At 48.0% G+C, this 13504-nt stretch overlaps 1 protein-coding gene across 1 annotated transcript in view; it reads right to left on the reverse strand.

Annotated features, from left to right (window-relative positions):
* The window catches only part of LOC147734647 (protein mono-ADP-ribosyltransferase PARP12-like), a 235978-nt gene extending 223458 nt beyond the window's left edge, over positions 1–12520 (reverse strand). Inside the window, exon 1 of the mRNA XM_086952946.1 lies at positions 12273–12520. The gene's annotated coding sequence lies outside the window, so the exon portion shown is untranslated. The remainder of the gene's footprint in view (positions 1–12272) is intronic.
* Positions 12521–13504: the final 984 nt, after the last annotated feature.

The following is a 13504-nucleotide window of genomic DNA, read 5'->3' on the forward strand; positions in this document are numbered from 1 at the left end:
AGGGACACGCACGCGCGAGCACCACCACTACGCGCTCGCGGAGGCTCGGCAGTGCTGCTGGGTGATTTGGTGCAGACAGTTCAGCAAGATTAAGAACAGTAGCAGTCTCCCTTAGTTCGAGACCGACCACCACCACTCCAGGCCTACATAAGGAGGCCCTAGCCATTTGAATCGGCCAGAATGAAATAGCACATAATTCTCAGGTAACCTTTAGTTAGGATAGGCCTGCACTTGTTAGTTCGGTTTCTTTTAAGTGGTCCTATGCCCTATATGCGACACTGACCGCTCAGAAAAAGTCAAATAAACAGAAAGGCACTCACTGTAGTATAAGAAAGTGCTGAATATCTGCACAGCTTCTATGTTCGCCCAAATCTCTGCTCTCGTCTCCTCGAGAGTTAGGGTATGCGAGGCTCATTCAGAATATATACCTCCATGATATGAGCTAAGAGCGCCCATGGGGCGGTGCACTGACGAGGGGGCCCTGGTAGGGGGGTAAGGGGGGACCTGCCTATTTCAGGGGCACTGCTAATGAAATGTAACATTAGATTTGCCCCATATTTAAAGTCGCTACCTGCTACACTGGGCATTTGTGGAGAATGCCCCGAGCTCTAGAGTTTGGGAAATATATAGTGACTAAATCCGTGTCCCGGAACCCATCTACCCCGAATGTCCACAGCCCTACTTGTCTATTTGTGGAAGCGGGCGATAGCGGAGGCTTCGGAAACCTAGTAGCCCTGGTGCCCCTAGTTTGGGTGAGATAGCGTGGGCAGCTGCCATACCCAGAGAGGCCCGCAGGTTCTGGATGTTGCTGGAGCGGCTGGCACCTTCTAGACTAGGCCGCGGTGGACACTTGCGAAACCGGGGAGGGCAGGCCCGGGTCTTCAGCCCCGTCACTGCGCTCTTGCATTAAGAGGGACATCAGTAACATGACTGAGCTGTTTTAGCCCTAGGGGTACTGAAATGGCAATTAAAAGGAATGTAAAGCCAGGAAATGAAAATAGATTTATCTTTGTACTCGTATTAAACCAGAGTTAGGAATTAGGAAAAACAGCACACCTCAATGATACGAGGTAAAAAATGGGGCGCACCGCACTTCATGTCACAGAATACACATTTTGCATGAAAATGTATGCATCAGACCGCTGCGTTGCACTATATAGCAACCTATGCTGGAGCCTAAACATTTTTTATTGCAAAGCCAAATCTGGCTATTGCCGTTCGTAGTTATCCAGTGTTTGTATGTATGGGGAGAGGGGGGCTGTATCATGAGTTCTTGATTCCTACTAGAGATGGGCAAGCCAGAAGTCTCGAGCTTGGCTCAGGATGAACGACTGCCTGTAGCTCGGCCCATGGACCATGGGGACTGGCTGAGCCAAAACAGAGCTGAGCCAATTATTCTAGGCACTGCCTTTCAACTGGTAATCACCAAGGGAGTAATAGGGATAATAAGCAGTTAACTGGGATGCTGCCGGGGCTGCATCTGGTTTCTCCCCCATTGAATATACACTTTATGCATTGTAGTTGCATTTGTGTAGCACATACACCAGCGGTTCCCAAAGTGTGCGCCGCGGCACCCAGGTGCGCCGTGATGCGAAGCCAGGGGCGCTGCGCTGCCTCGCAGGATGTGGTTCATGGAAATTGCAGCCACAGCTGCAACATGCGGTGGAGGGTTAAAATGCCACCTTTAAAATGGTTTGGCCCAATAGCACACTGCCTCCATACGCATATGTACGCAAGCGTCGTACGCGCTTTAAAATGTGTACTCTCAGCATTTCCAGTATAAGCAGCTCAGAGTGTTTGAGGATCTTTGTTGGTGACCGCCGTGTTGTGCCTCATGGGACCCTTTTCATCAGGAAATCGGTAAGTAAGGGCTGAGAAATACTCCATCCCTTCCCCTGTTTAAGAAAATGTAAAAAGAAATTGGGTTACGGTTTTTGTTGCATGGTTCGTGCCCTTCGGGGATAATATCTTGAAAGATTAACGTATTTAATGTAAGAATGAGATTTTCCTCGCTTCGCTTATTTGCTACCCAGCTTCTATGAAACTGAGGTGACATTTGACCTTCATAAGCTGCCGTAACTTAACTGGTGCCTTTCTGGTCGAGTTCGCGCTATATACATCTACAGCAAAAAAAAAAGAATACATTCCAGCTGACCAATACACAGAACAAGCATTTGCAATGCAATAGGTCTCGCATTAGGAAATTTGAGCTATTGGTCTTGTAAATGACAAATTTTTTATTTATGTGTTGGTTTTGAAAATAGCGAAATTAATAGCTTTGTCATTTACAATGCCAAAACTTTTAACTTTTGCAAATGTGACACCTATACCATTTGTAATGCAACGTGTTTTGTATTTACGTGACTTAGATGTATTGATATTACGAATAACTATGGATTTTAATTTCTTTCAATAATACATTTTTAAATAAAAGTTATTGTAATTTATAATGGCAATAGCTTAAACTTTTGTAAATAACGTTTGTGAAGATTATGTTCAGTGTATTTTATTGTGACGAAAATCAAAGAACAGAAGTGAAATATTAAAATTTTTTGTGACATTTGTAATAAATCGTGAAACATTGAGAGAACATATTTGAACCAGTTGTTGTTGAATGGTTGCACAGATTGATACTGTGGTGGCGCTGAGTGATGTTGTGGTGGCGACGAGTGATGCTGTGGTGGTGCGATAGATAGATAGAGTGAGGGCGATAGATAGCTAGAGAGAGGGCGAAAGATGGATAGAGTGAGGGTGAAAGATGGATAGAGGGTGATAGATAGATGTGTGTGGTTGTCTATGTGGTTGTGTGTGTGTGTGGTTGTGTGTGTGGTTGGGTGTGTGGTTGTGTGTGTGTGGTTGGGTGTGTGGCTGTGTGTGGTTGTGTGTGTAGTTATGTGTGTGGTTGTGTGTGTGGTTGTGTGTGTGGTTGTGTGTGTGGTTGTGTGGTTGGGTGTAGTTGTGTGTGTGTGTGTGTGTGGTGTTGTATGTGTGGCTGTGTGTGTGGTTGTTGTTCTGTGTGTAGTTCTGTGTGTAGTTGTGTGTGTGGTTGTATGTGTGGTTGTGTGTGTGTGGTTGTGTGTGTGGTTGGGTGTGTGTGGTTGGGTGTGTGTGGTTGGGTGTGTGTGGTTGGGTGTGTGTGGTTGGGTGTGTGTGGTTGGGTGTGTGTGGTTGGGGGTGTGTGGTTGGGGGTGTGTGGTTGGGTGTGTGTGGTTGGGTGTGTGGTTGGGTGTGTGGTGATGTGTGTGGTTGGGTGTGGTGATGTGTGTGGTTGGGTGTAGTGATGTGTGTGGATGTGTGTGGTTGGGTGTGTGGTGGTTGGATGTGATTGTGTGTGTGTGGTTGTGTGTGAGATTGTATGTGTGGTGTGTGTGTGGTTGTATGTGTGCGTGGTTGTATGTATGTGTGTGTGCAGCTAGAGAAGGATGTATGTGGAAGAGAGCAGCAGATCAGCACAGCAGAAGAGAACAGGGAGTTAAAGAAGGAGGCGGGTGGAAGAGGGCAGCAGATCAGCACAGGAGAAGAGAAGAGAACAGGGAGTTAAAAAAGGAGGTGGGGTGGAAGAGAGCAGCAGATCAGCACAGGAGAAGAGAACAGGGAGTTAAAGAAGGAAGCGGGTGGAAGAGAACAGCAGATCAGCACGGGAGAAAAGAACAGGGAGTTAAAGAAGGAGGCGGGTGGAAGAGAGTAGCAGATCAGCATGGGAGAAAAGAACAGGGAGGTAAAAAAGGAGGCGGGTGGAAGAGAGCAGCAGATCATCACCGGAGAAGAGAACAGGGAGTTAAAGGAGGAGGCGGGTGGAAGAGAACAGCAGATTGGCACAGGAGCAGAGAACAGGGAGTTAGAGAAAGAGGCTGGTAGAAGAGAACAGCAGATTAGCACAGGAGAAGAGAAAAGGGAGTTCGAGAAGGATGTGGGGTGAAAGAGAACAGCAGATCAGCATGGGAGAAGAGAACATGGAGTTAAAAAAAGGAGGCGGGTGGAAGAGAGCAGCAGATTAGCACAGGTGAAGAGAACATGGAGTTAGAGAAGGAGGCGGGTGAAAGAGAAGAGCAGATCAGCGCGGGAGAACAGAAGGAGACAGGGAGTTAAAGAAGGAGTTGGGTGGAAGAGAGCAGCAGATCAGCACAGCAGAAGAGAACAGGGAGTTAAAAAAGGAGGTTGGGTGGAAGAGAGCAGCAGAACAGCACGGGAGAAGAGAACAGGAAGGCAGAGAAGGAGGCGGGCTGAAGAGAGCAGCAGATCAGCTCTGGAGAAGAGAAGTGAACAGGGAGTTTGAGAAGGAGGTGGGTGGAAGAGAGCAGCATAACAGCACAGCAGAAGAGAACATGGAGTTAAAGAAGGAGGCGGGTGGAAGAGAGCAGCAGATCAGCACAGGTGGAGAGAAGAGAACAGGGAGTTAGAGAAGGAGACAGGGTGGAAGAGAGCAGCAGAGGGCATGAGAGTGGTAGTGTGAGTGCGGTATAGTGAGGGTGGTAGAGTGAGGGCGGTAGAGTGGTAGAGTGAGGGCGGTAGAGTGTGGGCGGTAGAGTGGTAGAGAGTGCGTGTGGGCGGTAGAGTGGTAAAGTGAGGGCGGTAGAGTGGTAGAGAGGGCGTGAGGGCGGTAGGGTGAGGGCGGTAGAGTGGTACAGTGAGGGCAGTCGAGTGAGGGCGTGAGGGCGGTAGAGTGGTGGAGTGAGGGCGGTATAGTGAGGGCAGAATGAGGGCGGTAGAGTGGTAGTGAGGGCAGTAGAGTGGTAGAGTGAGGGCGGTATAGTGAGGGCAGAATGAGGGCGGTAGAGTGGTAGTGAGGGTGGTAGAGTGGTAGAGTGAGGGCGGTAGAGTGAGGGTGGTAGAGTAAGGTCAGTAGAGTGGTAGAGGGAGGGCAGTAGAGTGAGGGCGGTATAGTGGTAGAGTGAGGGCGGTAGAGGGGTAGAGTGAGGGTGGTAGAGTGAGGGTGGTAGAGTGAGGGTGGTAGAGTGAGGTCAGTAGAGTGGTAGAGTGAGGGCAGTAGAGTGAGGGCGGTAGAGTGAGGGCGGTAGAGTGATAGAGGGAGGGCGGTAGTGTGAGGGCGGTTGAGTGAGGGCGGTAGAGTGGTAGAGTGAGGGCGGTTGAGTGAGGGCGGTAGAGTGGTAGAGTGAGGGCGGTAGAGTGGTAGAGTGAGGGCAGTAGAGTGGTAGAGTGAGGGCGGTTGAGTGAGGGCGGTAGAGTGGTAGAGTGAGGGCGGTAGAGTGAGGGCGGTAGAGTGAAGGCGGTAGAGTGAGGGCAGTAGAGTGGTAGAGTGAGGGTGGTAGAGTGAGGGCGGTTGAGTGAGGGCGGTAGAGTGGTAGAGTGAGGGCGGTTGAGTGAGGGCGGTAGAGTGGTAGAGTGAGGGCGGTAGAGTGGTAGAGTGAGGGCAGTAGAGTGGTAGAGTGAGGGCGGTAGAGTGGTAGAGTGAGGGCGGTAGAGTGGTAGAGTGAGGGCGGTAGAGTGGTAGAGTGAGGGCGGTAGAGTGGTAGAGTGAGGGCAGTAGAGTGGCAGAGGGAGGGCAGTAGAGTGGCAGAGTGAGGGCAGTAGAGTGGTAGAGTGAGGACGGTAGAGTGAGGGCGGTAGATTGGTAGAGTCAGAGGTGTTGGTAGGGGTATGTGTCAGACAGTGCTTTATGAGTTGAATGTGCGCTGCGATTGTTTCCTGAGGTGGGAAAGCTGGTATGTGTAAAGCAGTGTCCCCAGAGGTGGTAATGGGGCACGTGCGAAGCAAAGCTTCCAGAGTGACATTTGTGATTAAGTTGTCCCCTTCTTCACATTACATAGTGCTTCGCTTACATTTTTGTCTCTTGTGGTACAGGATGAATTCATGAAAAGAAATCGTGAATTGGAGCACCTCCATCGTAGCAAAATGTCAAAAATAAAACTCAGGAGATTAACAACATCCACGAAACCAACAGAGTCCTGAGAGGTTGAAAAAGTGTTTGAAAATAAATGAAATGTGAATAAACAAGGGAGGGTCAGTAGTGTGTCGACGATGGAAAAGAGAAGTGGGGGCAGATCGTGGAGTAGGGCTAGCAGCAGTGCGAGGAGGAAGGGGAGCAGTAGCACATGGAGGAAAGGGGAAAAGCATTGCCACTAGGTGTTGGAGAGCAACAAAGGAGACGGTGGGGGGGAACAATGGTTAGTCGGCGGGTGAGGGAGCAACGGAGGTGCTGGAGACTGACCAGCTGCACGAAGAGGAAGAAAGTATTGGCAGAACTTTAAAAACCGAAACATACTCCTTGGAAAATGCATTTACAGTGAAGAAATTTGTGAGCGTGTTTGGGTTAAGTTTTAAGTGAATTTTGCGTTACCCTACGATGAAGTTACTGACCTTCTAGAATATAAGAGAGCCAGACTGCAGAAAGAAATAAAACAAACAAGTGGGGGGCTGATGGTGGAGCACTCATGGAGTGCTTCAACAACAAAAAAAAGTGCTTGGCGCGCGCAGCCTGCAGTGGCCTGCAGTGGCCCGGAGAGGACAAGTAGTTCACGCAATCTGAACACATACAATATTAAATGTACAAAAGCAGCATGTGTCAGTGTTCATACAGCGTGCTCGGCTGGCTACTGCATGCAAATGAGATATGTGTCACTGTTTCCCTTATCAGATCAAGAACATCGCCGAAAGAAAAAACAAGAAAGGCCAGAGCTAATAATACATGTAAACGATTCATGTTCAACAGCAAAGCCAGGAATCCGGCACATGTTCTGCCGGCACTTGGAGAAAGCGCAGCACAAACAGGGGCATAGAGGCCAGATTCTTTGCGCAAAATAATGGTTTCATTGTTTCATCCCACCGCTGCCCCTCGAAAACATCAAAGTTGGTCTGCAGTCAGAGCGAGGAAGCTCCTCAGCAGAGCCCTTGAGCCCCGAGCTGCTCCCAGCATGGGCACAGAGACAGCTTACTACTTTTTCTTTGTGCCCAAGACTTCTTTCCAAAATGAAAAAAAAAATCACCTAAGCTACATACACACAGGTCAATAAACGCTGGTAAGACAGCTCCGTTGGTTAATACATGAAATGAGGAAATCAAAGAGCAGAATTCGAATTCGGATCGGTGGCCTCGGCTTTTCAGCCTTCAGAGGTTGATTAAAAAAAAAAGCGTACTGCGTCTGATGGGTAAAATCACTCTTCTGAATCAATAAAGCGCCTGCCAAGAAAACTGCATCAAAAAGATATTTGGTAGCGCTCACTGTCATTAACGAAACTGTTAACTCGTATATATGTTCTAAAGAAAATATAGAAATACACTTAATTTGTGTAACCAAGCCCTACTTGAGCATTTACGTTCATGAATAACTAGCCATGTACAGATAAACTTACCAATGACCAAAATGTCGGTGGGCACGCACTTTTAAACATACTGGACATATTAAAGTGTAACGTATGGGGACTCAGTACTCAATCATGTGCTCACTCAGCTCGTGTTGATGTTCTTTACAGAGGAGCGGGCTTGCACACCTGGCACACTCTCCAGCACACCCCAGGCACAGCTTATGCAGCAGGGCCCCTCCCTGCAGAGGGAAGGCCGCCCGTCCAGCAGGGTGGCACCTGGGCCACTGTGCACTACACGTGCACCTGCTATGTGGATGGCATGCTGCTCTCCTGCGCGCGCCCAGCCCAGGAAGCATCTGCCACCGCAATAAAGATATCAATGGGCACCCGCAGTGCACAGCAGCATCTCTCGGCCCCCATCAGCCGCAAGAGTGGACGCCCTGGCACAGCCCACGGCTGGTCCCCCGTAGTAGTAAACAGAAGAGAAGCATCTACCCCCAACCCCTCTCTAGCCCTAAATACTTGCCCTCCTCGCCTTAATCCTTCATCGGGATGCGTCCGCTCTGATAACCTCCATCTTCCTGAGCTCGTCGCTCAGCTGCTCTCCGCCCCGCCCGGCTAGGATGCAGCTCAGAGCCCCAGGAACGGCCTTTGCCTTGTGAACAGATGATGCCCGGGAGCTCGAGCGGTCCACCTGCCCTGGCGCCGGCCCTAGGCTAGGGGTGCGGGATGGGACCCGATGCGGGCGGACGGCCGGGTCTCCGTGCGATGCATGCCAGCCCTGCTCTGATCACAGAGGGCCAGGGATGAGATAGGCCTGCAGAAGGCAGCGCCGACAAGCTGCCTCCTAGGCTGGCCATGACATCCGATCTGTAACCTTCAAGAGCCAAAATGGATTCAGTAAACATCGCAGCATGTGTCTGCCTTTATAGATGCACGCCTCCCCTGCCGCTCCTCAAAACAATCACCAAAGGTGGGGCCACACAAACGGCGCTGTACAGATACATCCATAAGGTGATAACATTTCTAAAATCCCAATGAAAACCTATGTCATAACACCAAAAAACAAGTGAAGACACAAACTTAACTGTCTTTGAAAAATGACTGCCTGTACCGGATACACCCAACACCTGAGCATCAACAAGCTGAGGATCGCCGGGCGCGAAACAGTGCGGTGACGCAGCACAAGACGCAGTTGCCGTGAGCGTGCATGGAGGCTGAGGATCGCCGACGAAGACACCAGAGCTCCGAGTCTGCCTGCTGCCGAGACTGACCCGAAGAGCCAGGTGAGTTTGGGGGTCGGTGAGTGTGTGAGGGGGGTGGGTGTGTGAGTGTTGGGGCGGGGGGGGAGAGAGGGAGGGGATGTGTGTCTGCGTGTGTGTGTGTCTGCGCATGTGTGTATGCGTGTGTCTTCGGCCGGCCTGGAAAGCGCGTTCACAGACCCTGGTCCGCTGGTGCACCGCTCGATCTCCCTTCAGAGCGAACTCGGTGACAATAGGTCTACGAGACCTAAAAAGGGCAAAACTATTCAACTGTTAAATCACATTCACGAACGTTCCTATTATGACGGCTGTTTCAAATTCATGCGCAACGTTGTAGCAAGTCCATTATCAGGCAAAAAAGCATAATATTGAAGACATATATTTTGGATTTTTAAATGGTGGAATTATTAAATGATTGGGAGAGAGGGTGTTTGTGCGCTGCTTAATAAACCTGTGGCGGTATCCCAGTGTTCTCTCTGGGAGTACAGATACATATAAAATGACTGTCTTTAATCTGCAGCCAAAGCAAGGGACAGCATGGGGCTGCCTCTTGCTTATGAGTACGTTTTTGATCCATTATTTGTCCTTGTATGCACTTGCATTTTGGCTGCAGTTTTTCAGTCGAATTTCCAAATGAAGACCCTCGTATCAGAAGCATCACAGCAGTTTAAAATAAAAAATGTTATTGCCTAGCATAGAAGGTAACCAGAATTGCCATGATATGTCCGCCTGTTTGACTAACCAGTGACCTATGAAACTAGTCGTAAAAGGAAGTACCAAAGAATACAGAATTTTATGAAGCAAGGGAGCAGGAGTACAAACCTACATTTCTGCATTCCTGGTTTGAAACTCTACCACTAGACCACATTTTTTCCAAAGGATTGTTGAATGGAATCACCAACACCAGCCCCAGCCTTTAACTTCCAATAACATCAGTTGGAAATGGTTTGAAAATGCAAACAATAGTAGCCACATAGACTGAAGAAATTGTAAGTGCTCCTCAGTTAATATTCAAACTCTGTAAAACATGTGGCACATCCTAAATTCCAATTTTCAATACATCTCTAAAGTGGTTCCCATATTTGAGCAGTAAATTAATGTTCGTTGAACCATACTCCACTCTACTGTAGACACCTAGTTTGTTGGTGTTTCTTCAGTTTAAGACGTGCCTATATTTTATTGGCTCAAGCACAGAAATGCAAGAGTTCAATGGATTCCTTTTTTTGTTGACCTTGCACCAGGGTTTTAATCAAGTGACTTATAAAGTGCAACTACTCACCTGTAACGGTCATAAGGCGCTGGAGGACAGGGGGGATTTGTGAGGGGAGCGGGAGGGAGATGACTGCTGATCAGTCAAAGGCACCGTTGTTCAGTCAAAGAGCCAGGTCTTGAGGTCCTTCCAGAATTGAGGCAGTGACAGTGATTGTCTAAAGTGGAGAGGTAGGGTGATCCAGGTCTTTGCTGTGAGGTAGGAGAAGGATCTTCGTCAGGCCATGGTCTTGCAGCTACATGGGACGGTAGCCAGGGTCAGTTGGGTGGAGCGGAGGTCTCTATTGGGTGTGTGGAATGCGAGGCGGTGGTTGACGTACGAAGGTCCCGCATCATGTAGGGCTTTGTAGGCTTGTGGGAGGAGCTTGAAGGTGATTCTTTTGTTAACTGAGAGCCAGAGGAGATCTCCGGCAACGGCAGGGGATATTGGGGTGAATCCTGCGGAGGCATTCTGAATGTTTCTTGAGGAGTTTCTGTATGATACCAGCATTGAGTGCATTGCCGTAGTCAAGTCTGCTGCTGATGAATATGTTTTCCAGTTTCTTGAGGAGTTTCTGGTTGATGCCAACATTAAGTGCATTTCCGTAGTTGAGTTTGCTGCTGATGAGTGTGTGGGTGACCGTCTTTCTGGACTTGCTGGGGATCCACTTGAATATCTTTCAATATTTTTTTACTTGCTATTAAGTACACATTTTCTTAACCTGATGGAGACTACCTCCTAGCTGCAAATGATTTTCTCTAAACGTCTCAGCAGTTAGCTTCCTAAAATATACTTTAATTGTTTTGACTCTGAAAAGTAGACTTCCTGGAGGTCAGCCTTCCATCCCCCCACCCGGCGGTAAAGAAAATGGTGGGGAGCCACGGCCAACTGCCAATTAGGTCAAGGGAGCCATGGGTCAAAACTGTTTGGGAACCACTGACATACACCCTTGATGGAACCCTTAAGTCCCCTCCATGGACGAGGTGCCTGCTACTCCCTTAGTTGTGGTTAGTCTGGAGAATGAATGTGTATAGTGTGGCCTATGTGACATTGGTTTCATGCATAAGGACATGAAGGGTGTTTCTTAAATGACATTCATGGAGTGGAGCAAAAAGGAGATAGCTATAGCTTTGCTTGTGTTTCTAAATACTATCATTGTTTGGTAGTGTGTGGGTGTAGAGTAAGACCTATGTGGGAGTTGTTTTGGTGTTGTGCTTGGTGTCTAGCGGGTGGTTTTACTGCTGTGGTCTTGTAGCAGCAGTTAAGTATGGAGTGGTGTAAAGAGGAGGAAGGGATAGATTTACTTATGCGTTTAGCTACTATTTTAGTGCTAGTGGGCTTTCATCAACTGAAACTTGAGCTTCGAGGATTGCTCTATGCTTACGCCGCAGCTTCACGCCCTTTCTTATGCAGTGGAGTAGAGAGTGGCGTTGTAACTTAAAACCTGCCAATCCACCCCTGCTGCTCGCCCGTAATTTTTCCCCAGTCCCTCTCTCTGCTCCCTCCCGCCGCTACCTGCCATGGGCGGCAATCTGAGGGATAGCCCCGGGCGCCAGAAGCTCTAGCTACGCCACAGCTTACTGTTTTTTGTATCCTCTTTCAGACAAAAGCGCTGCCTGCCGTCTGTCAAAGAGGGGTGTTTATACCAGGGGTCTCCAACCTTTTCTGTAATAAGAGCTTCTTAAGTTTAAAGAAAATCATCCCAAACTACTAATATTATAAGTGTTCTTTTAGTGACCACGTCAGACAATGTTACATTGGTGATCACCAAATGCAAGATTACCAGCAGTGATCCACTCAGTGGATCAAGCACTGACGCCGGCAGTAATGTAAAAAAATAAGAAAGTGTTAGTAATAGCGCAAGAGTGCTCACTCAAATATCAGCTGTAAATATATTTTGAAAATGTTGTCACTATTCTCCAACCATCAGCTTATTATTTATCAAAATACATACACTTTCGCCTCGAATACTCACTCTTTAATATTGGTATAAATATATTAATTCATCTAATCCAAATTTAGTTGGCTGGCTGGACACAGGAGAACTACTCACAGGTTGGTGGAGAGCAATTGGTAGCACCCGATCTTTTGTTTCGAGTAGCCTGGGCAACATTCCTCCCTTTAAGGCTGTTTAACGCAACGAGCTGCCCTGGGTGGACATGTGGGTTTTGTATGGGGTCTGTCACAGTTACAACCCATACGTATTAATTTTAAGAAGTTTCAAAATGATATGATCTAGAAACTATTGTTTGTTAAAATCTTCAAATTGTGCAGCAGATGGACTATAAAGGGAACGTAGTGAATGCCTCCTTATTTAAAGGTGTCTGTCAGCACATTAAAGACCCCGTATGACAGTCACCCCTGGGTCGAGGCTGCCAACGATGTAATGACTTCCGAAGCCCTCGGAAATGAGCCTCTTCTGCGGTGTGGCATTGGCTCCTCGCTTGTTTACATTTTGCTGCCAGTCATTTCCGGGTCTCTGCTGCGGTGGGCTCTTACCTCAATGCTGTGTGGGGCCATTCACGGCCACGGTAGGTAGCCCTCGCCTCTCTTCAGTGCTGCCGCTTGCCTTCTCTCCCCTGCCCCGGGTCTGCTCCTCCTCAGACCTAGGAGATGTACTCATTCCTCCTAGCCCCTCCCTCCAGTCAGCAGCTGGAGAAACGAAACCGAAACCGGGAGGGGGCAGCAAAATAGGTGTTAGGAAAAAAACATGCGAGCGCCGTCGAGTTTCAACATTTCACATTGTCAATCCAATCAATGTCGCTATACAGTGTGAACTGTTGAAGGGAAAATCTCACGGTGGACTTTACCCGAAGGCGTCTGTGTATCGCCTTCACCGCGAGAGCTGCAATGAAACTGCAGAGATCCGCGGAAGGATTCCTAGAAAGCTTTTGAATGGACAGACACCTGTGTCAATCGGCCCCGGATAGATAGAACGAAGCTGGGGTGCAGCTACTGCAATGGCCTTCATTTGATTTAAGGACGGGAAGATCATGCAATTAGCCCTGATATGACTGTATATTCATCCAGACACCTATTCAGAATAAGCATTGGCAAAGCCAATATTTCTCGCCTACACATGAGCTACAGGCTTTAGTGGCAGCTGACCACTATGCGAAGACTTATTTTATTTTTATTTATTTATTTCATGCGATGTTATTTAGCGCGAACTTTACCCGAAGGTGTCATTGCGCTTTACATAAGAACCAGTTGCAAAACATAAAGATTAAGGATTACATGCCTTACATAAAAGATACACGCAGAAAAAATTACAAATGTACAAGATGTAAAGTAACACAAGGAAGAGATACAAACAGAAAGAAAAATTGCAAATGTACAAGTTGTAAAGTCACTCAAGGAAGAGATACACATGGATATACTCTAAGAGTCATATTGGAATGGTAGAGAGTACAAAGGTCTACTACATATACTAGTGATTAGAATTATCTCTATATACATATATACACATAGTAGATTTTCTCAGGCCAAGACCCCCCCCCCCCTCAAAAAAAACCACAGAAGAGTTCCATTAAGTGGGGTCGGAGGGAGGGACGCAGTCACAGCACCAAGGGAGGGATACAAGGGTATGGAGAAAAGGCAAATCAGAAAAGGAAAGAAACATTTGAGGATCATCAAGGGAAAACAAGGGAAAAGTGTAAAGGACGAGGGAATGGACAAGATGGCGGGTCGGGGTCCAGAGGAAAGCAGCCGAGAACAGCAGCAATATGGTG

The sequence above is a fragment of the Lissotriton vulgaris genome, chromosome 1_2 (assembly GCF_964263255.1).
Source record: "Lissotriton vulgaris chromosome 1_2, aLisVul1.2, whole genome shotgun sequence".
Taxonomy (NCBI): Eukaryota; Metazoa; Chordata; class Amphibia; order Caudata; family Salamandridae; genus Lissotriton; species Lissotriton vulgaris.